This window comes from Calonectris borealis, chromosome 13, assembly GCF_964195595.1.
Source record: "Calonectris borealis chromosome 13, bCalBor7.hap1.2, whole genome shotgun sequence".
NCBI lineage: Eukaryota > Metazoa > Chordata > Aves > Procellariiformes > Procellariidae > Calonectris > Calonectris borealis.
Genome location: NC_134324.1, coordinates 12,183,145 through 12,206,415, shown reverse-complemented (window position 1 = coordinate 12,206,415; position 23,271 = coordinate 12,183,145). Strand labels below are relative to the sequence as shown.

General features: G+C 57.8%; 1 protein-coding gene across 1 annotated transcript in view; it reads left to right on the top strand.

Annotated features, from left to right (window-relative positions):
• The window catches only part of LOC142087719 (thymosin beta-15A homolog), a 463,475-nt gene that overhangs the window by 376,396 nt on the left and 63,808 nt on the right, over positions 1–23,271 (top strand). The gene's annotated exons all lie outside the window — the stretch shown is intronic.

Sequence of the window (23,271 nt, the reverse complement as noted above, 5' to 3'; positions counted from 1 at the left end):
CACGCTGAGCCCTGCTCCTCTCGAGCCCATAACATCAGTCCTTGGGAACACCATTGCCTCCGTGCCAGGGAGCGTGTGCCAAGGCAGGGCAGTCCCTGCCTGTTGAATCAAAACTCACAGATCCCCCCTTAGCCCTCTCCTAACCAGCCTCCTGCCTGCCATGGTGGCTGCTGCCATCCCAGCCCATCCCAAGTAGCCCACATAGTTTTTTTCCCCAAGCCCGTGCTCTTGTTGCCTCTCTCAACACCTCCGCTCCACACAAAGCCGACTCCGGCAAGTCCGACTCGTCATGCCACAGCAGCGAATGCCAGCTGCCTGGGAGCGCTTGCGGGGGAATGGGATGCAGCGGGGTGCCCCGCTCCATGCCTGGCTTGGGGCATCCCAGCAGCAGCACCTTAACCTCTTCTCTGTCTCTGCACGCTGGGTCTCGGTGGCCAAATGCCTTCTCCTTCTGAGCCTCGGTTTCCGCATTCTTCCAAGGGGAGCGATAGTAACGGCTCTGAAGTGCTTTGGGAGGAAAGGGAAACGCTGAGCACCACCCCTGTCCCTGGTGTGACGGTCAGTGGGCTGTGGTGGCCTCCTAAAGCCCCTGTGCCCCAGGAGGCTCCTCTCCGCCTCTCAGCGCTTTGAAGAGACGTGATGCAGCTCTTGAATTTTCGTTCTCCGTGGCTCTTTTCTTTCCTACTCAGCATTCAGGGAGCATCGTTTTGGTAACCAAGGTATTTGCATAATCTGTATTTTGTTGGTAATTGCTCCCTTTCAAAAGAGGTGCTTATCATCCCATCAGTTTTGGGGAGCTTGTGCTATCTTTGAGGCAGGTGAGGAGATGGTCCCCAAAGGGGGGTGGCTGGGCTGCTGCCTTGTGGCTTGGGGGATGCCTCCCCCAGGGTGAGTAGGCTCAGGGGAGCCTTTTTCCCATGGGCTTCTGCACCACCAGTGATCTTCTGCTGCAAGTCCCTTCCTCGTCCTGTGCCTCAGTTTCCCCTTAGCCCCAGAACCTCCGAGCTGGCTGGGAGGATTTTCTCACGCCACGTGCCTCTGTGCAGCAGGACACGGGGTCTCTGTCTCTGCAGGAGCTGCCTTCCCAGGGCTGCTCCCTCTCTCCCTGATGCCGTGGCATGGAAAAGCAGCCACTGGGAAATGCTTCGCAGTGCTTTAGCAGCTACCAGACCAGCGGAGAGGGGTGGGAGGCATGGGGCTGTCACCCAGCCGCGGGAGATGCCTCTCCATGGGGACACCCTGCCTTTCTGCCCTGTGCCACCATGGCGCAGCACCCGGGGGAGCAGGGAGTCTCAGGGGGTGAGCGGTGGCCGGTGCCTGGCATCCCTGCGTGCCGCCCTCGCCCGCCCAGCAGCGTGACTCACTCCCCAAGCGGCAGCTCCCACGCGGCAGCGTTTCCAAGAGACCGAGGAGATGTCTCCGAATGGCAACGGCTGAATGGGGAGCCAGGGTCCTTGTCCCCAGGGCCTGGGTACAGCGTGCACGCTCCCCCCTGCCAAGGAGAGCTGGTATGCAGCCAGCTGGGGGACAGGACCCCCGCGCCTGGAGTGGTAAACCAGGCAGCCTGCATTGGAGTGGAAAGCAGCAAAGCCTGGTCCTGCCCAGCATTGGCAAAGGTTGGAAAGGCCATGAGGAGGTGGCTGCTTGCCGGCTGGGAAGTGGCAGCGAGCAAGGGAAATGCCCAGCTCCGAGGGCTCAGCCATCCTCAGTCCCGGAGAAGGAGAGGCAGGCAGCCAGCTCTCTGCAGGCTTGCAAGCTGGCTCTCGGGTTTGCTGCCCGTTAAGTGTGGGGAAGCAGAGCCTGTTCTGGTCTTGAATTATTTCTGTGCCTTGCTCTCGCGAAGCCCATGTGTCCTGTCCGCAGGTCTTGGGATGCCTGTGGGTCTGGGACACGCAGCAATGCAGAAACCAGCCTGGCCCGCGGTGCAGAGATTAAACTATCCCTGTGCTCTCTGACTGCAAGAGAAAAAACAGCGCATCTTCTTCCAGGCACCCAGGCGGTGTTGGTGCTGCCTGACCTGACTGCTAAGCAGGGGCTGAGGTTTCTCGCAGCACCGATCGCGGTGCATGCCGAGCTGTGCCATCCCCCCATCCTTCTCTGGGTGGGAGCGGGGCGCTGCAACTGTCCCTGCTCCCCTGCACTGGCATCGCTCCCAGCGTGGCTCTGCCATGCAAACCCAGCTCCTCCTTATTGCCTGCTCTACCCTCCAGGCCTTGCTTCTGCGCTGCCATCAGCCAGGTGGCGGAGGCTGCTCCTGCCCTGGCACTGATCGTCTCCCCAGCTGCATTAAGTCTTGGTTTATCTGTATAAAATCTCATGTCATTTATTTTCCTAAAGGCTGGCAGGTAATTTTGTAATCGCTGTCCCTCCTATGGTGTTGGCCTCTCCTCTCTCCCTGCTAGTTTCATATCCTCTTCAGGTTTAATCCCCTAGGAGTTTACATTGTCTTTGCAATCCCCAAGGAACAATGCTGCTAAATCCGGATCCCAGTGCCGGTCTCTCTGGGAAGCCCTTAATTCCCTTTCCCATTAGCAGGATGCCCAGTTAACCACCCCTCGTGGCTCCTCACCTGGTCCTTCTCCCCACAGAAGTGCTCCGGCCACAGGGGCTGGCTCATGGGGCGCACAGGCTTGGCTTTGATGGGGTCCATGCCCTCTCCTCCTGGCAGCTCTCAGCTGGCCCCAGCGCCCAGCTCTAGCAGAGAGTCCCCGCCATCCCCAGGCAAATCCAGGGCTGGGTGAGCCTGGGGCGCTGGGACACTGCGGCAGTGTTTGCCCCACACCCTGCAGACCCCCCGCTTTGATTCCTTCCAGGGGGAGGCGGGCAATACCTCCTGCACGAGGTAGGGCTTCAAAGCGCTTTGCACCCAACGCCTTGCCTCAGAGGCCCCATGGACCCCACGGACCCCATGGAGGTTTCTCTCTGCAGCCCCCCTGGGAGGCAGCTCGTTACCATCTCACGAGCAGGGTAGGTGGTGGGATGTGGGGTGGGGGGAGGCTGTGCTGGGAGCATCTCCCAGGCTGTGGGCTCTCGCTGGCAGAGGATCCTTTCTTCAGGTTAGACAGAGGACACTTAGAAGTGGTTCGGTGCTCGGTTGGTTTTTGTGCTTTGCTTTTTTTTCCCCTCCCTTTAATGGGAATTGTATTCTGTGTGTGGAGCAGCTGGTAATTCTCCTCCTGGCTGCTGCCGTGTCACCTCCAAGCAGCTCTCGTGAGACTCCTCTTTTCACCGGCTGTACGGAAAACTCGAGCACAGGAACCTTGGGTCTGCTCCTGCTGTAACCCTACAGATTAGAGAGATGTTTCTGAGAAGGCGTTAGATACCTGGTCCTGCCTGGGGTGGGGACACAGAGAAGAGACCTTGCGAGCAGCATCCCTATTCCGTTAGCTGCCGTTGTCAACCTGGGGGTCTCTATGATTGCAGCAAACACAGCCCAGCGTGTGCCTCACTGATGCTTAACAGCAATAAAACACTGATTTTTTTTGTTTTTTTTTAAAGTGCTTTCCTCAGTCAAAATCCTCTAGTCCCAGAGGGGACCCAGGCCTGAGCTGGGGGAGGGAAGGGAGTCTTCCCCAGAGACTTGGGGCCGTCCCGGAGCTGTGGGATCCTCCAGGGAGGGAGAAAGACCTTGTGGCTGTGGGAGAGAAGCTGGATGCTCTGGTGGCAGCACCCATCCCTTGGCTCTGTAAGAGAAGGATGCCGGGATTTGCTTTGTCTCAGCTCTTCAGAGGACGATTTCTTTATGGCAATGCCTTCCCTTGCTACCTGTTCACGCAGAGTGAGATCCAAGTTAGATAGTCTCCGCTAATGCTTGCCTGTGTTTACCTGCCCCTGGCAATATTCTTGCAAATGAGGTGTCAGCAGGGATGCTGGCGCGTGCGAGCTGCTGCGTGTGGGTTTTGCAGGACCAATAAAGCAAGGCTGGGGCATGTGGTCAGGAGGAATCACGCTAGCATCCAGACGGAGAGCCAGTGGCACGTGGGGAAGGTCTGTCTCCCAGGCTGGTTTGAGATGACAGCGTCTCATCACTTGCTCCTTCACCTGGCGCTTTTTCAACAGAGGGTCCTTGTGGAAATGGCTTGAACTTCACGTGTGCTAACCACAGCTCCTGCAGGCTCCTCTGCTGAGAAGGTGGCAGTTTGTTACCCAGGCTTCAGTGCAGGCTGCTTCCCCAGGAATCGCTCTGCTTGGCATGAAGAGCAAAGACCGTGGGTCTCCCACCCCCTGTGTGATTTGGCTGCAGACCCCTGCTCCTGCCTGTCCATGAAAGAGCTGGGCCAGATAAGTCTCTCGTCTCCCAGTCCTGCACAGGGTGTAAGTGATACCCCCAGCCCTAGGCGTCATTTGGAAACTGCCCCTAGACCCTGAACATCTTATTGTCTGTAGCCACTGATGTACCTACCGACCACTACGTCTGCAGGACTGGCGGGGCTGTAAGAAGGTGACCAAGGACTTGGGAGCATTTCATCTCTGTCCTGCAAATTTGTGTTACCACCTGTCGTTACCGAAAGCGCTGCTGCGTAATCCGTCCCCAGTGTGGAAACGGACTGGCGGGGAGCCATGCCTCCGGGAGATCTGCCCCTCCTTCCTCTGCCGTGGGCGCTGGCTCCAGGCTTTGCAGATGCTCTGGGTCAGGGGGTTTTGTCTCTTCTCCTTTTTAATTGCAATGAGGATAATTGGTTTTGTGGTTGAGCACAAGCGCGGGAAGCCCGTGAGCTCTCCTTCCTCCCCGGCACCCATGCAGCTCCCTGCCAGCAGTCAGTGACTGGAGGCTCCTCTCCCTTTGCAGCTCGGAGGAGCTGGCTAGCTGAGTGCTGAGAGGGTGCCAGAGCATCCCAGCATGTTCAGCGATGAGAGAGGTCTGTGCTAGCCACCTTACCCTGGGGCCAGGCAGGCTGCCTGCTCCCCTCCAACCTCATTGTGACCCCTTCCCATGCTTGCAGAGAGCCCATTATCATGGCAGGGGGAGAGGCTGGTTTGTATGGATTTAGCAACAAGATGGTGGGCCTGGAGCCCGGCTCCTCTTTCCTGAGGTCTGCACATACCTCCTTCCCAGCCTCTGCCCGGCGGGTGGCTTTCTGAGTCGGAAGAGTTTGGGGGGCTGTGACTGACCTTCTCCCAGGGTGCCCTTTGGGTTGGTGGCCTTCCTTCCACCCGTCCTGGTAGCCTTCCATCCTTTGTGCTTCACTGCATAGGGCTATTATGAAAAACATTCCCCTGCAGCGAGGGCTTGGCCACCCCTCCAGTCATCACTGAACCCCGGGGCTGGAGCCAAACCCCCAGCCTGTCTCTTCTCACTCCTTGTGCCGGCAGCCCCCCAGCTTTCCCAGATGGATGTCCATCCTAGCCCCAGGACAGAGCTTATAGCTCCCATCTCCCCATGACAATGAGCTGCTGGCAGCCAGGAGGTATTAAGGACCAACTGGCTCATCTGCTGAGAGCTTTGTTGTTGTTATCATTTTGATTACCTTTTTTATAGGCTAGCAGAAGGATTTTAATCTGGACAGTGAAGTAGGAGAAGGAAATAGGAGAAGCTGTGCCCAGAGCTTGCCGAGGAGGTGGCGGGGGCTGGTGGCTCCTTATCCACGTCTCTGGGAGGTGATTTTGATGTTCTTGGCCAAGCTAGGAGTGTCAGGGAGAGGTGTTCCTGGCCTGGCCTCGTGGGACTGCAGCTGCCCCTTGTGTTATCCACGGCCCAGCTGGTGCCCAAACAGCCAGTGATGCTTAACCCCGGCCTCACAGCTGCCCGGAGCCGGTCGCTGCCTCAAGGCATCGATCTGAGCAGGCAGAGGAAGGGGCAGCGAGCTCCCAAGGCCAAGCTTCAGCTCTCCCTCCCGCTTCTTGTGACTCAAGACAGACAAAGTCATCTGATGTGTTCTCGCCAGCGGCTACGAATTATCATTCACCAAAAGTGCCAAGGTGACAGCCGTGGAGACCATGGGCAGTGGTTTCACTTGCAGATGAGGAGCAGCATAGATCCTGGCTCTGTGATGCTCTCCGGATGCTAACGCGGATGGTGTGAACGGGCATGGAGGTTTAGGGAGCCACCGCTGCCGTGCCGGGCTGTGCCACCTCTCCTCCGAGGCTTGGCCACTGCCCGGCAGCAGGTTCAGCCTGCCACAAAATGGGTTTGTTTCAATCCCCTTTGGTGAAAGCAAAGTAGCGGTGCTGTAGGCAGATCTGTTTACTTCACACTGCAGCGGCTTGGGGGCACAGACAGGGGCAGGTAGCGTGTGGCAACGGAGGGGATGGGGATGGGGATGGGGAGCGGGGCTGCATCCCAGGGGACTCGGCCAGCCCTACCAGGGCTCACATGGGGAGGTGTCTTGCCCCATCCCAAGCTCTCTGTGCCACCACCAGCTTCCTCCCTGGGGACATGTTTCTGAAGGGCTGTTGCAGTGTGGGTGTGAGGTGGCCCAGGGCCATCACACGGGACTTCCATCACTCCCCCTGCTGTACCCACAACCCCAGCCCCCTGCCCCCCATGCCAGCCCCAGCTCCAGGTGGTCGAGTGGCAGCCAGTTGGTTGTTTCAGCCTGATCCCATCGGTCCATCACGGTCTGCAAAGCCCACGGGCAGCAGACCATGGGCATCCTGCTGCAGAAGAGATGCAAGGTGACAAAAGCAGTGGCCGGTGCCCCTTGATTAGGGGGCTGCCCAGAGAGGTAATGGAGGGGAGGCAGCACTCCCACATGCTGGGGGCTCTGGGTGCTGTGGCATAGCAGGGGTGCTGCAGCCCCATGGTGGTGCGGGTTGCAGGGTGCCGTGCAGTAATGTGTGCAGCTAATGCTGTGTGACAGTTTGACAGGTCCTCCCGGGACAGCCGGAGCCGACATGCCATCTTCGGAGCTGTCACTCTTTGGCTTCCACTCTACAGCATTTATCGTAAACAGGTGGCGTGGGTAACTCTTTCCCCCAGTGTTTAAGGAGTGAGAAGGGCTGTGGTTTTATTTGCATATCCTCAGGAAGATGCTCAGCTCCGCGTTAATCAGCTCTGGGCTGTATCCTCCAGAGAGATGGAGCCGGCTGGGGGAGGGCGGAGAGGAGGGGGTCTAACATCCCCCTGGTCCGAGGAGGTGATGCCGAGCACTTCCCTTAGAAGATTCAGGGCTCTGGCAGGAGCTGAGCATTGTCGTGCCCTGCTCCAGGGCAGGGGTTTTGCACCCACTTGGGCAAGCCATGGCTGCCGCAGCATACGGTGCTCACGGTGCCCTGGCTGGGGAGTGGGTGGGGATGGCATCGGCTCCTTGGGGCTGAGGTAGCCACTGAACTCTGCCAGGCTCAGGGAGATGCTTTAGAAAGGAAGGGGCTAGAGGCGCTCACGTGGGGCTCACCCAGAGAAGGCGCTTGAGGGAGCTCCTGCCCAGCCCCACAGTTAACCCTGGAGCTGGATGTGGAGTTCCACAAATAAAACGCAGGAGCAGAAGGACATATTGCTGCCTTCCACAGCCCCCTGAACTTGACCCAGGATGTGAGCAGCGTCCTGTACGGACCACTGTCCCCCTGGCAGGAGCTCTGGGGCACGAGGTGCCATCATGGACCAGCCCAGGGGGATGCTTGCGGTCCCATGCCTTCCATTTCTCTGCTCCGCTGGGTACTCTTGATGCTCTCAAAGAGCAGTGAGGCTGCCAGTGCTCAAACTCTTTCTCAGAGAGAAACAAACCAAGAACACGAACAGCGAAGCAGAATTACCGGCGTGTCTGGAGAGGCAGGGAGCTGGAACAAGACAGGCTCTGACAGCTGCTTTCAGGAGGTCTGTGAGAGACCGAGCAATGTGTCAGCCACGCACAGCTCGTTCTGCAGAGCATCAACTCCCGTTTTGCCCAGCTGCCTTTCACGTCCACGTCTCAGGAGCTGCCTGGCTCTACCTGCCCTGGCCATGCAATGCATTTGGGGTGGGCGCTGGGGCGGCAGCTGTGGGCTGCTCCCTCGTGGGATGGTGGCTGAGCAATGGGGTCGCGCCAGTCCCAGCAGTGGGGCTGGGAAGCAGCATGTGTTTCCAGGCTGAGTCGTGCTGAGGATTGTGTCTTGTTCCTTGTTAAAAGTCCAGATACAATATTCGCTCTGCAGAAATCAGCTCATCATCCACCTCTCCCCACCTGTCTGTCTGTCCGTCCATCCCTCGCAGCTCCTTCACGTAGCAGCAGAGTAGCATCTGTAGGGAAAAAAAAAATCTCTGCCTGGAAGATTTGGGTTGCTCTGCAGGGCTGTAAGGTCAGGAAAGCAAAAGCTGGTGCTTGCTACGCAGAGCACAGAGCCGGAGTGCCAGGTAAGCAGGTACTTACTCAGCTGCAGCTGCAAGGGTCAGCTTTGCACTGGTGTGGGGGCTTGCATGCATGGGAGGGAGGAAATGATGCTATCAGGGCCAGAAGGGGATGGTAGGCGAGCAGAGATCGAGACACACTGAGCTCCTGGATGGGCTTCGCTGTCCCCCATGCCAGCGAGCCAGGTGGTCAGAGCTGCAGAGGGAGACAGGGACAGGGCACCCACACTGCTCTGTCTCCCCTCGCCGAGTTGTCTTTGCTCAGCTGCTCTGTGCATAGGTTATTTTAGCTTTGATTCAGCTCCGAAATTGCCTTGGCTGAAACTCTGTCTCTATTGTTTTCAGTCTGCAGGAGCATCATTGAATGTGTCAAAAAGATAAATTGGAGAAAAGGAGAGGGGAAAAAAAAAAAAAAGAGGTGAGCAGTGCAGTTGGTGGGGAGAGCCGTGCCGGTTGTGGTCTGCCAGGGCAGCTGGCTGCTTCAAGCACAGGCTCCCTTCCCAGAGGCAGCTCTTTGCCCTGCTGCCCAGCTCCTTCCCGACAGCCCTGTCCCCTTCTCTTGCAGGGCTGAGACACCTTTCCAGACATCCCCCTTCCCTGCTGCCGGAGGGGTTTTTCGCCTCGGCAAAGCTCATTTAGGCTTAGCGTCTGCCCTGCACGAGCCTGGTCTGGGAGCACTGGGAGTGCCGAGAGCACAACCTCCAAGACCTGCTCTCTGTACCTGCCCTGGCTGGGGCTGATACGCCGAGTCCAGCCCGGTGGATGGTGAGCTAAAGCCCCTGCAGATCAGCTGGGAGCACCGTAACGGGGCTCTGGAGACGAACAGAAAAGAGGTAGGAGGGAGCGAGACAAACCCAAGCAGGACAGCCAGCGAGAGGGGTCCTGGGCCCTGGGTGGGGGCTCGGAGCAGACCTGTGTGCATCCCCAGAGGTTTCACTTGCTGGTGGGCTTGCGCACATCTCAGGGTACAGCACGCCAAAATGCCTGGTCCAGGGTCCATGGAGCTGGGGAAAGTCTGTGCAGCGAGACACAGTCTGCATGGGTTGGCTTGGGCTCCAGCCCAGGCTCTCTAAGGAGTTCAGGGGACCCCTGACTCAACGGTTCGAAGAAGGTTCAGGCTTCTGCATTCCTGGAGAGATCAGGACTGAGGGATGAGGTTTGGGGATTATCTGTCCATTTGGGGTTATCAGTCGATGCTGGAAGACATGACACAGTCCAAGAGCTCCTGGAGCCAGCGCTGGTGACGGGGCATTGAACAGGTTGGGGCAGGTTGCTGTCATAACGCCTTCACCACTGCTAATGCGATCAGCTTCCTCCAGGACACAGCTATCAGGCGAACCCCTGCCCCGAGAGCTCATTAACTGCCAGACAGAGAATGAGCATGATCCCAGTGGGATCAGGAGGGTTAAATCCTGCCGAGGCACCGGAACCCCTGGTTTGGCTCCTGGGAAGGGTGCTCGCGGTGAGTTATGGGAAGTTGAAGAGGCGGTTGTTACTGCTGCCGGGGACATCGGGGCAAATGAATAGCCTATTAAATAAAATGTCAGCCAGAAACGGATGAGAACTGGCATTGCTTTTTCAGCTTGCACTTTACAAAATGAATCTCCTTGTGCACGGTTGATTTGCATATTCAAAATAGGCAGCGGTGGAGGGGCTCTCCTTCTGAACCCACCAAGGGCTAAATTGCGTAAATTGGGTTATCCAAAATGCTCCTCTAAATGACTGGAACAATCTAACGACATAATCCATTGCCAGAGGAGATGGGTTTTCAGAGCCTAAGCCCCTTTGTCTCTGGAAACTACGTCAACTTGCGCATGAGAAATGAAGCCAAGAAATTGCCGGCGAGCACCAAGCTGGGTCCTGTGCTGGGGCAGGTGAAACCATTCCCTGCCCCAGTTGCCTTTCACAGCTGAAATGGGGAAGATTGATCTGTGTGAAAACTTCAGGAGGCAAATGCTGAGCAGATCCCATTAAATAAGGCTGATTTCAAATAGAAACTGATTTGCATGGGCTGATCAAGCTAATTACTACAGCAGGAACTCGGAAAATCATCAGATTCTTATGCAGCAGGAGTGCTGAGATCTGCTGCTATGAAGCTCGGTGTGTAGATGCCTGCCAGTATTACCGTGCCTTCAGCAGCAGCCACACCGGCATCTCCGTCGGGAGCCGCGCGCAGGACGTGGCCAGTGTGCCGGCTCCGTTTGAGGCAGTCGCTGCTTGCCTGCCAGCAGCAGCCGGAGCTGTCACTCTCCCTCATCTGACAGGGGAGGCAGACTCATGACATTGATAATTTATAAATCATTTAGTTTGGTTTAGAAACCTGTCAGGGTGGTTCTCTGCATTACCAATGCTTTCCAAACGCTGTGGTGCGTGCGGAGTGTGATGGCCCCGCGGAGCAGCGCCTGCCAGCGCGGGCAGAGCCGAGTCACCGGCGGTGGGGGCCACCCACACAGCATGCGGGTAATGAGCATCTCGGTTTTGCTGGTAATTTGGTCTCATCTGGTATGCCGGGGACCGAAAGGTTGCGCTGGCATCTGCGGTCCTTCTTCTGCCACAGCCGGGCGATTGTGACCTTGGGTGCTGCCTGGGAGCCCTGGCAGAGCACGGGGGCTGTGTACCAGCGGGCAGGCAGCCTGGTGGGTGACCGGCAGGGATTTGTGCCGTAGGCAGGTGGTAGATCTTGGGTGGCATTTGGCCTGGTGGAAGGGAGGTCACTTGGGTGTTCCCAGCACCCCTGCCTGTGTCCCACAGGGGACCATGTGTGCATGCATCCCACAGGGACCCCAAGTGCTTGTGCCCCATGGGGGGACCATATGTGTGCACATTCTACGGGTGACCATGTATGCCTGTATCCCACAGGGACCACAGGTGCCTTCATCTCACAGGGAAGCGTGCTTGCGTGCATCCCATGGGGACCCCGGGGCACGCATGTCAGGTCATGCCGCCGCAGAAGCAGCTCCACGTCCCTGTGCCCGCGCCGTTTCCCCAGGCGAGCGCCTTCAGGTGACTTGTGGGCGAGGAGGCGTGCAGCTGGTGAGACGCGCGTGTCTCCTGTCAACAAACAGGGACGCTGTCTCCCAAGGCTGCTGGTTCGGTGCAATGTTTGTACACACACGTGTAGAAAACAGAGTACGCGTGGGCGGGTGTGCCTCTAAATATAGGCCTGGCTACCTGGGAAGCGCGCTGCACTCACAAGCCAGCTCGCTGCAGCTTGCAGAGTCCCCTCCTCTCCCTGTGCCCCCAGGAGCACGCTGGCACAGGCAGCAGAGCTTGGAGCAGGTTATAAAGGGATTATAAAGAAGTATAAATTAAGCCTCTCTGCTAGAAATGCCGGCAGCCCCAGGCTGAAAGCATTGTGCTCAAAAGCTTCCCCTGCTCCTTTGCTTTTTTCTTTTTGTAATTGTTTTGCCTCTATCATCTGGTATCAGCTCAAGAGTTTTCCTGAGCGTGGAAAGGGCTCCCAGAAAAGGCAGGGGTGGAGGGGAACCCAGTGATGCTGTGTTTGTCAACTCCCATAAGCAGGTTCCTGTGTAGCTCTGTTCAAGGCTGGTGACAGTATCGGGGGCTTGGTGGGACACTCCCCGCTGCCACGCAGTCAAGCTCATGGGCCAGCTCTGCTGTGGCTTGGGAACCTTCTTGCCAATGTTGTGCTGCCAGAAATGCTGCAGGGTTTGCCATCTCTATGTCAAGGTGAGCTCTCACCCTGGACGGGCTGGCAGGGCTGAGCCGTGGGTCGCTGGACCACACTGGGAGGTGCTGGGTGAGTTCACTGCGTCTGACTCACGCTCCCTCTGCACCCGGGGGCTGTCACGCAGCCATCTGGGCTGGGGACGTTGCTGTTGCTTCTGTGGTCCTGCCTGCTCCATTGGCATCCCTTCCCCCAGGCCCCTTTGCTGCGCTGCGCTGCGTGGAGATAGAAGTCCTGAAAACCTCCAGCAAGTCATCAGCTGAGCAAATTGCTCTCTGTAAATCCAGAGTGAAAGTCCTGGGATTCGTGAGGGCCCAAAGGAAAGTGCTTGATTGGATTTTCAAGCCTCTTTCTGTGGCGCTGGGAGAGAGGGGCTGGCAGCCTCCCTGAATCTTCCTCACTGCCACCTGGGAGGGGATCCGGACTGTGCCCTCTCGCTAATGGGATGTAAAGGATCAGTAACTCTCGCCCCCTTTATTTAACTCCCCTCTGGACTTTATATGCAGCAATAAATTTCTCCTCCTGCAAATCCTTCAGAGCAAGGCGGGCAGCTACAGGGTCCCTCGCCTGGTGCCCGGGCAGGCGTGGAGGGAGCCGTGCTCCTGCTGCCTCGCCGCCGGAGAGGAGCCGCTGTGCGGTGCAGCAGCCAGAGCCTGTCCCTGAGGAGCGCGAGGCTCTGGGGACACACTGTGTGCATTTGGGGTCTCTTGCAGGAGAGGCTCGGTTTGGGTTCAAACTGCTCGTGCCAGCATGAGAGGGGCAGGAGCACCCGGGGCTGGCACCCATTGCCTGGTGTAAGCCCGCCCTCCCCACGGGGCTGAGAGTGTTTGTCTCCAGTACTGCCAGAAAGCAAAGTTAATACAACACGAAGGTCTCCTGAATTAAAGTCAGGGGACGCTGGAGCTGAGTGTTCAACCAGCAGCAGTAAGTGAGCAACAGAGAGCGGCCAGGCTGTGGTGGGGAATTGGTGTCACTCCAAGCCCCCATCACGCAGCTGAAGTGTCACTCAAATAAGGGAGAAAAGTGCTGCGAATTTTATTCCATCACTCCTTATCTCTGATTAATCCGCTTATGTGTTCATCTCATTTTAGCCCAGTGTTGACTGTCTGTTTACTGTATTCCTATAGTCCTCGCAGAGATAAAAATCCCTCCGAGTCTGTAACATCTTCCCCAGCCCTGCCCTGGCTGGGCGAGAGGGGCTTCTGCCCGCTGACACCGGTGGAGCACCGCAGAGGAGAGGACCGAGGTAACATGTCAGTGGTCACCGCGGAGGACAGTAGCAGAGGAGGGGCTGGAAACCAGTTTCTCCCAGGCCCTAGATTAGTGCCCAGCCACTTGGGCATCCCCGAAGGGAAAGAAAAATACCCTAAAAAAATTGTCCCATGGTGTGGCTTTGCAGCCTATGCTCAGGGCACATGCTGAATGCACTAGAGAGGAGACAGGCTTTTCTCTTGCCATCCCTCGCTCATTGCAGGAGATTGTTAGAGCTCTGCGAGGAAGCCCTGCCTGTCCCAAGTCCCTCTCCTCCGGTCCAGGCTTTCCAGCTCAGCTCAGTTTTGCCGGCAGGCCCAGGGTAGCGGCTCCCCTGCCGGCTGCTGGGTGAGGCAGGAGCACGAGCCTTCTGGGCCTGACCCTGTTGTTAAAGGGTTTTGCTTTGATCCTGTTCTCGGCAAGGTGCTTCTCCAGCTGGGGAGAACAAAAATCCCTTAAACGGCCAAAAATCATGTGGAAAATTGGAGGAGAAAATGGTGGGAGCCCCCAGGTAAAAACAATTCACATTTACAGGAGAATGGTGTCTGTAACAGTGTGGAAACCCGCACAAATGAGGCAAACGTCTGTCTTTGGGGGGCATTCAGACAGGTTGCACAGCACCCCAGCCTGTTCCCAATTTGTGCGGGCACGGCCAGGCTGTGTGTGCAGACACCCTGGAGGTCTTCATCATCTCACGCTCAGCATCCTTCGCTCCTGCAGGTACCCGATGCCCCGCGGCGCTGCTGCCGAGCGCCTGCCCTGGAGCCCTGCTGCCTCCTGAAGGCACCCAACGGCACACTCGGGCGCGTGCAAGGGGGGTCCCATCTCTGCCACGCTCACGCGCGCCTCAGGGAGCCCATGCCAGAGGCCTGACACGCGCAGGTGGGTACGCGCCCCATCGGTGTGCCAGAGAGGTGGGCTCGAGTCCTCTCTCCCGCTGCGTATTGAGGGAGAGGGCTCATCCCGATCAGGCTCTTCTTGGTGTAAATTCTCCCAGGTTTTGGCAAGTTATAGCATGGGAATTTTGGAGGCCTCTGAATTTAGTAGCTGGAAATTGCTTTTCAAACCCGGTTGAATTTACAGCCTCCCCAGCATCCTGTGGTGGCGAGCTCCAGGGATTAACTGGCTCTTGGGTGGCCAAGTCCTGCCTTTTCCATGTGTTAAACGTCCTTCCACAGGGGCCCTCTAGTTCTCACGCGGTGCTGGCTCCCTGCCCCGTGGTTTTAGGGGCCCCATCACAGTCCCTCTTCCTCTTCTCCTTTCCAGGCTGGAGAGCCCAAGTCTTAGATGAGGAAGACGTTGTCTGTGAGTGTGTGCCTGTGGAAGGGGTGATCCAGGCTGGGCTTCAGATTCTCCGTGGTGCTTCTGGGCCGCGTCTCACAGGGCTTATTTCAGGACAGCCTCTCCCTGCACAGAAGCGGTTTCTTCTGTTGACCTGAGCGTGTCTGTTGGGGTGCAGGGTCTTTGTCAGCCATGCTCAACACTGTATTTTCTGTTAATAAGCAGCATTACTTTGGGAATGGCCCCTCTCACCCTCCAAGATGCAGCTCTCGGCGCCAGGTCAGGCCGGTCCCACTCCCTGCTGGGGGGGCTGAGGTCCTCTCCATCCCTCTCTGCCACCCCTGAGGTATCACAGGTCCTGGGATTTCCACCTGGGCCCCATCCCTCCCTGCCCCTCTGCCTGTGTTTTTCTCTAGCTGAGATGCCAGGACCGTTTAAAAAGCTGCAGGCTGAGCAGCAGAAAGCTGTGGCTGCTGCCCGGAGACAGGCTGAGGCTGCTGCTTCATTATTTACAGCTGCCTTTGGCTGCTCACTGGCTTCTCCGGCAGCTCAGCTCCGGCTGTGCTGGGGGACGCTGCTCACCGCCTGCTTGTTCCTGCGCTGAAAGGCCAGAGTATTTTTGCCCTCAAACAGTTGCCATCTGGCACCCAACCTCTGTACCAGCAGCATACCTGGCATACCTGCCAGCTCAGGACAGACCTGGCGCCAGCGGTAAAGCTAACCCTTCCTAACCCTTTTGAAGAGCTCTACTGATTTTAAATTCCTAATATTGACAGCAAATCCAAGCTGGAGCACAGGGGGTAAAGTCCTGGGCCATATGGCAAAGCCGTATGCAGGCTGCAGTTCTCCAGACTGGGTCCATGAAGGACTTCAGCAGTGAAGGCCTGGGTCATTCTGCTGCCTTTAACGTCAGTCTCAGCCAGGCTGGCAGCCCTCGGTCCAGCCCTCCTCGGTTCAGCCAGCCGTTAATTGCTGCCAAAGCAAGGGCAGCCATTACTGGGCCATCAAACGCCACCTCTGTGTGCATTGCATGTCTGAGCAGCTTCATGGTGGTCTGGAAGTACAGCATCTGTTTGCCCTTGCTGGGGACGTCTGACATGTTAAAGTGGTCCAAATGGTGATGAGATGATTGCTGGGTGCAGATGTGCAGGACTGATAGAGCAGAGATGCACGTCGCGGTGGATCCCATGCTGGCCAGCTCTGTCCCCGCTGTTGGTCCCTACGTGCCCTGGCAGCCCTGCAGGCTCCATCTGAGATGGAGACCAGCGTGCGAGGCTGCAGCTGCCATATGCTCCCCATAAAAACGCTTCTTGGCCCGTTCCCCAGCGTTTCCTGCCATTGCCACACGTGCTTAGGATCCCACATGCCTCACAAGCCGTTCACCAACTGCAGCCTGGCAGATGGAGGAGCTAGGCATGGTTTTGCAGCAGGAGAGACAGGAATCCACAGGCTCTGTTTGTTCTCAGGGTGTTCATGGCAGCAGAGGAAGGGGGAGGAGAGCTGGCACTCACCCCTGCAGTGCCATCTGTGCAAAGTGCCCCTCTGCAAAAGGCTTGAGACCTTTCCATACCCACTCCCCATCCTGGGGCTCAGCTGTAAGCCCTTCTTCAGCTGCAGAAAGTGTTTCCATCTCGTGCCGTCCTGTTTAAAGGCGGTTGGAAATGGTGCGAGTGTCCTGGGTAGATGGAGATCACCGCTCCTCCCAGGCAGGTACTGGTTTGTTCTGGTGGCTTTTCCCGCTAGCAGAGGTGGTCAGTCAGCACTAAAAGCAAAGAGAGAAAACCAGTCCTCAGAGGGAGCAGAGATTCATTGCAGTAAGAAATTAAAAATGTATGCGTCAGATTTTGGAGTAACTCTTGCTCTGCCTTTATCTGTCTGGGGGGGAATGAGGGCTCTGGATTCAGCCCTGCTCTGTGGCGCGGAGGTCTGAAGGTGCGCAGGAAGCTGAAGGCACATCCCTTGGCAGTGTATCATGGTGGGGAGTGACCAGATGAAGCTGATGTCTCTCTTACCTTGGGCGGCAGAGTGTGACCCGATCGGTGTCTGAGCTCTGAGCACAGGAGATAAGCGACCAAGCCCCAGGAGAGGAGATATCTTCATGCCATGTTGGTTGAGACACCATGAAGAGCCGGATGAGGAGCAGACATCCTCCCACAGCAGCACGGCCGTGGTGGGCTCCTGCTGCGGATGGGCACAGGGGGGTTTCTCCTGGCGAGTCCTTTTACCTTGTGCTGAACTGTTTTCCAGTGACCTTGTGTCTCGGTGGCATTGTGCCATGGTGGTCCCCAGGGATGCGAGGGGACACGGTGCAGCCTCTCGGGCTGGGGGTGGGCAGCAGGCAGGCAGGGACATAGGCAGGATGGGGACACGGACATGAACGGCCATCTGCTCCCTGCAGTGGGATGGGGTCAGTGCTGGTCTGTGCCCACTGAGGGGGGTGGCGGGTGTTTTCCAAGCAGTGTGGCCCGGATCACTGGCGGCTGAGCCTGGGATGGGGTTGGGTTTGGATGCTGCTGACAGGGCAGAGCTGCTGAGCTCCAGGGGTTGTTTTATAGCTCCCATTCCCTGCTGTGAGAGCAAGGCCGAGAGATTTGCAGCCCAGCACACTTCTCTGCCCGGGAATTAGAAGAAACACAAAAACAGGCTTCAGGGAAGCGATGGCTCCTGGGGTCCTGGGGTGTAGCCAAGCTGTAATTACCAGTGTTAGGGAGAGCATTACCCGCTGCTGCTGCTGGTTTTCTGCGACCTCTTGCTCTGGTCCAGGGCGAGCACATGTCATGCCCCAAGCCCAGCGTGGAAGAGCTGCCACGGGAAGGACATTCAGAGCCGCAGCCCGGAGAAGGCATGTCATACCTGCTGCTGAGCACATTACTGCTTCTCCAGGAGTGGATAAGGCCTGCTTATGAGGACACTGGTCCTCCTTTATTTAATTTCCTGGTAATGCTTCTGCAGCGTCAAAGTCTTATCAGGAGAGGAGCAGCTTAAGAGCCTGGTAAAGGAGTTTTATTGTCAGTATCCAGCTCTTTATTCCCCTCTTCCCTTTAACGCTGGACGGCAGACAGCTTTCTTTTCCTTTTGTCCATTTAAGCTGCAAAGATTTCCCTGCTAACCTTTTCTGATGGTAATTCAGTTGCGTGAGAGGCTGCTGTTCCTGCGTGGTCATCGGAGGGTCATGGCTCAGCCGTGGGCTCCGTGGGGAGGAGCGGGGGTGAGACCCACTCCCAAATTGCACACAAAAGGACAGATCTGGGGACACAACAGCTTTAACTGGGCAGCTGTAGTCCGGGACTTGTCATCCACTTGGCTGTGACTTAGTGAGCAAACCCCTGCCTCGGTTTCCCCAGAGCAATCACACTGAGCTCAGCCACATCTCTGAAGCATCCCAGTGCTTTGAGCCCCACAGTTTATCCTCACGTTCATGCGCTGCAGGGGCTTGTTTGATGGGGGGGCTGGAGTTGCTGTGGGTAGTTTGGGGGAGACAAAAGGGGTCTCCCCTGGGAAGCCAGAAGCTCAGCAGCTCTGCTGTCTTTGGCAGGCAGCTCCATCTCTGCAAACAGCAGGTGTTCTCCCCAGCCACGCCAGGCATGTGGAGACGCAGCACTACGTTCAGTCCCCTTTTCAGCCGCAGACAATGGCTTTGGATAACATTCGTTTGAGAAAATTGGTTGAATTGTGTGATATTTTTGTTGTTGTTGTTGCTGTTGTTCTTTTAAATGCTCATGGGAGTAGCAGAGCAGCTAATGAGGCAGTGCGTAGCCAGTCGCAGGGGAGACAGTCTCGCCTGCGTTCCCCTGCAGCTGCACTCTCCTGGCGATGGAGCCGGCCCTGCACCCTGCGCCTGCGGGTGCTGCACCCCCACTGGGACCGCTGTCGGGTGTGGGACTCCCCCCACCCCAGGGAGATACTCACACCCTTCTGTTCTTCAGCAGTTCCCTTCCCCAGGTCTCACTGTTTTGCTTCTCCAGCCATGTGCTGCTCCATGAGAGAGGGGAAAGCCACGAGTACCCATCTGGCTGGGCACTGGGGATGGGTCAGGATGGACCCGGCAGAGGTGGCATCCCATCACCACAGAGCACAGCTCATCCACAGCCAGCGCTGTACCCCTGACACTGGGTGGAGGTGCCCGGTGCTCAGAGCGCTCCTGGCTGCCGTGGGAGACAAGGCAGCAGGGACACGGCCAGACACTGCTCCCTTAAAGGATGTCAGGACAGGTCACCTGGGGATCAGGGCTGGCACAGGGCTGTCTTTCCTGGCAGCAATGTGCTCAAGCCTGAAGCTGCACGTGTGCTGACGCAGAGCTGCAAGAATCTCACGTCCTCTTTCGGCCCCACGCGCCGTCCCTCTTCGCTCTGCAGCGGGTGCCAACATGTGGCGCTGGGAGTGGGCAGGGGGTGTCGGAAATGCAGACAGATTGCATTAGATGGGTGATGTGTCAAATCCTAAACTGATAAGAGGCAGAACAATTGATGTGTTGCCAAAAGGCCTGGAAGGATCTTTTTTAAGCAGGCTAAATAGTCTGGACAGGAACAAGCAATGAGCAGCGCAGAAACAACAGCACCTTCATCACTTTATTTTTCTGGTCGCAGCCATGCTCATTGCCATCTGTTTGTGCTGCGCTCCACTGCCATCCCAATGGTGCTGGGATTGCTCCCCGATAGCAGGCTTGCAGCCCTGCCAAGCGGCCCGGAGCCACGGCTGGCGTTGCTCTGGGATGGCAAGGGCAGGTTTGGCATGACCTTGCCCTGGGCTGGGTCTTCCCGGCTTCTGGCTGTTCAAGGATTCCCAGGGGCTGGCGGCAGAGACTCAGTCGTAGTGCCAGCAGCCATGGCTGAGCCTGCCTTAATCCCAGTTTTCAGACTGGCTGAACTTGTTTCCACATATCTGATATTGTGCAGCCGTGTTCACGGCGTGAAAAAGTCAACCCTTGAGTTTGCTCTTGAACCTCTGCAGAATGGGCAGAGAGACGGCACTCCGGCCATGCCAGGGCTGCCGTCTCCTCTGAACCTCGCGGCGGTGGCATCCCTCAGGTAATGGCCAGAGTCACACCACCAGGAGTTGATCCCACACAGGTCTCCCATCTAATGAAGTAGATGCTGGGACAGGGATGGGACAGTGAGATGCTGGGAGAGGGTGGCATGATTTACCCTTGGGGGTATTGGGACATGAATGTCCCCCTGCCCGAGCTGCTGGTGCTGGGGCAAGGGTGGGCACTGAGCAGCACCGCTCTGCAAGGGAGGACGGGGGGGGCTGTGGATGTCCCAGCAAGCTGCTGGGACCCGCAGTGCCAGCAGCAATGCAGGAGGCAGGTGGAGTGGGGCTGCCCTCCAGGTCGCAGAGGGCTTGGGGCAAGCGGGAAGGGCTGCCATGATGGGTGCATTACAGCCTGCCCCTCTGCTCTGCAGCGCAGCCATGTGATGCCGGAGGAGCGCGGTGGCGATGATATGGAATGTGGGCAGCTGCCTTCGGACACGCTCCGACAGGTGACGGTCCAGCGCCACCCCTGCTTCGGATTCGGCTTTGTGGCCGGCAGCGAGAGGCCAGTGGTGGTGCGCTCGGTGGCAGCAGGTAGGGTGTGCGGTGTGGGGGTCCCTGGACACGGCCGCAGGGTGCCAGGAAGCAAAGCAGCACCTTCCCCTGGTGGGACCCCTCCCTGGGCTCCTGTCCCCTCCAGTGGGCCTGCGGGATGCCCTCCACAGCTACATACATGGGCAAATGCTTTGGGGGCGCTTGGGACCCTTCTGCTTTCCCCCAACCCCACAGCCCCAGGATGCCTGGGCTGGCCCTGACCCTCTCTCCCGGCAGGTGGCCCCTCTGAGGATAAACTCCTGCCAGGAGACCAGATCTTGGCCATCAATGATGAGGACGTGAGTGAAGCCCCCAGAGAGAGATTCATCGAGCTCGTCAGGTAAGGACAACACTCGTCCCTCATTGGCTTTGGGGAGGGGGCTTGTGCCAACCGGAGCATTGGGGTGTCGATGCACACCCCCAGACTCCACTGTCACCAGTGGTCACTGCTGGTGTGAGGAAGCCTCAACGTGAGCAGGGGGAGTGCCTTGGAGCAAGTGCCATACTCGTTCCCGGCTGGCCTAGAGGTGGGCAGCACTGGGAGGGCACCCACAGCCCTATTACCAAGCATCCCAAGGAGCCCCCGAAGGTCCCGACCACCATCGGGTTGGGGAGGGTGGAATGTGCTCTCTGAATAGCCAAATGCACATGTTGAAGTCCACCACCGTGAGGTCCCGTCCACCTTCATTTCTCCTTTCTGTCACAGGAAGGCCAAGGACTTCATCATCCTCACAGTTCTGCACACCCACCAGGTGAGACCGGCGGGGCCATGGCCGGCCCCAGGGGAGCCAGGACAGGGGTTAAGAGCCCTTTGGGAGACTGAGGTGGGGTCCCTGGAGGCCCTGCAGGACCACTCAGGCAGCTCAAGTGAGGTGTTGGACTGCTGTCCTGCCACCCCAAGACTCTTCCAAGCCATCAGGTCTGAGAGCTGCCACAGCCCCGCAGGGTCAGTGTGGGCATGCGGCCATCTCCTTGTCCTCGTCACTACCTCCTTGCAAGAGGGAGGGAGGAAAAATATCCCCAAACCCATAGGGTTTGCTGAGGGCATCAGGCGTGTCTGATGAAGTGACCTGTCATGCCAGAGGCGGCAGGGAGGGACGTACCGCGGCTGTTCCCAGCAGGCTTGTCCAGGGAGTCCCTGGGGAGATGGGAGTGCCAGGCTGCAGACCCCGAGCAGTGCAGCTGGCGGTGGTGCTGGCACCGAGTGGTGATAGTGGACTGGGGCTCGGCGCCTGTGGCGCTGGAGCAGATTGAACCGTCATGCTGGTGGCAGTGCTGGCAGGGCATCATTTCTGCTTTCCTGAGCCCTTTGATGTCAGTGAAGGAGATAAGTGTGAGAGCTCCCCTGTGTTCCCCTCCTCTGCAGGAAGGAGATGCCACTGTCCAGCGCTGCTCCATCAGGAGCAGGGTGCGTGCCGGGCTCCAAAAAAGCTTTTTTTCTCCTGGCACTGGATGGCTGCCAGCCAGGTCAGCCTGCTCAGCTGACACCAGCGCCCTCAGACACACACAGCTCTGCGGCACGACCACGTCCGTGCCAGAGCGTATGCAGGCAGAGACTTCGCGGCACCTGGCACTGCCACCAGAACGTCCCGCAGGGATGCCTGGGGTCCTGCCATCTCCCATCTCCCAGCCACCTGGCTCCTCCCCGCTGCTGCAGACCCACATCCGAGGGGCTCATCTCTCCCATCTGAACCAGTGCCGATGCCTCCAAGCAAGCCCTGGCTCATGTCTGCTGGAGCTCAGCCTGCACGGGGGGTGCCGGGCACATGTGCCCACTAGGTGTGCAGCCTCCCCCATCACGCTGAGGGTGCTGGTGTGACTTCAGGGGCTGCTGATGATCGTTCTGGCCCTGCCTGCAGCGCTGTATAACCACAGCGAAGGGGACTTGCTTTCCACCCCCCCATTTCATGGTTCGCTGCCCGCCCCCCATCATCATGCTGGCTTCAGAGAGGCTTTCTCTGGGCTCCGTGTCGTCTGCCTTTCCCCGCGCCATGGCTCCGAGGGCAGGCAGGTGATTTATCCGGTGCTCTCTTTCCAGTCTCCCAAATCTGCTTTCATCAGTGCAGCCAAGAAGGCGAAGCTAAGGTCCAACCCGGCAAAGGTCCGATTTTCAGAGCAGGTGACAGTCGGCGAGACGGACCCAGTAAGTCCTGCCCTGCCTTCCTCCATGATTCACTCTCCTGAGGCGTCCCTGGGGCCATGGGGCACAAGGTGGCTGGGGGCCGCAGGACTCCTCTCCCCTGATTTGGGCTCTGTGGGTGAGAGCAGCCCTCTGGCCTGGGGCAGATGCCCCAGATGCCTGCAGGGCAGATGCCCTTGGGCACACAAAAGGCGTTGGGTTGGTGCTGGGGGGACATGCCATGGTCCACCCCTGTCCCTCCGTCTGGATGGAGCCCCAGAAACTGTCTTTGGAAACCTGGTCCCACCTGAGTCCCCCTGGGCACGCAGGGGTGACATCCAGGCAGTGCCAGCACCTGCCCTAAGGAAGGTCTGTGGCTTCCAACCCCGTGCCAAAGGCTTCGCAGGAGCACCCGTGTGTGAGGCAGGGTGACCAGGCACTGCTGCATGGCAATGGAAGCTGTTATGCTGCAGTAGCATTGCAGCCCAGTGCCATTATTTCTTAATTGCAGAAAGGTTTTATTAAGCAGCATACCAAAAAAAAAAAAAAACAAAAACAAAACCGAAAAAAACCCTGTTAAAGCACTTCTAGCAAATTCTATTTTTAAGCAAATTGAATTAAGTAATTATCTGAACAAAACGCTTCTCGCTAAATAAAATCAGCCTTCACCCAATTTCCTGCACAGGGCATGTGCAAGGCTGAGGTGGGCTAGGCTTGGGTTACGGGTCAGGAAAGGGGGATCAGCTCTGAGCCACCCCGGCTATGGCCTCCCCTCTGGGACAACAGCTGGGGAGCGGGACAGGCTGCCAAGCATGGGCACGGGTCTGGGATGTGCTGGACGGAGTAGGATGCTCCGTTACCACTGCAGCTGCTGGGGAGGTGAATCTGTCAGGCAGCTCTGAATTGCTCCAGCTCTGCACTTCTCGATGGCTCAGCAGAGACGCTGGATTTTCAAGAGAAATGTGCCTCTTAGCACATAAGCCCAGAGAAGCAGAGGATGCCGTAACTGCTCCATCACTGACACTCGTTCTCTCTCCGCACCCTCCCTCCGTCTCTCCGTGCTCCCCATCCTCCTCGCCTCCCCCGTTGCCGGCCCTGCGTGCC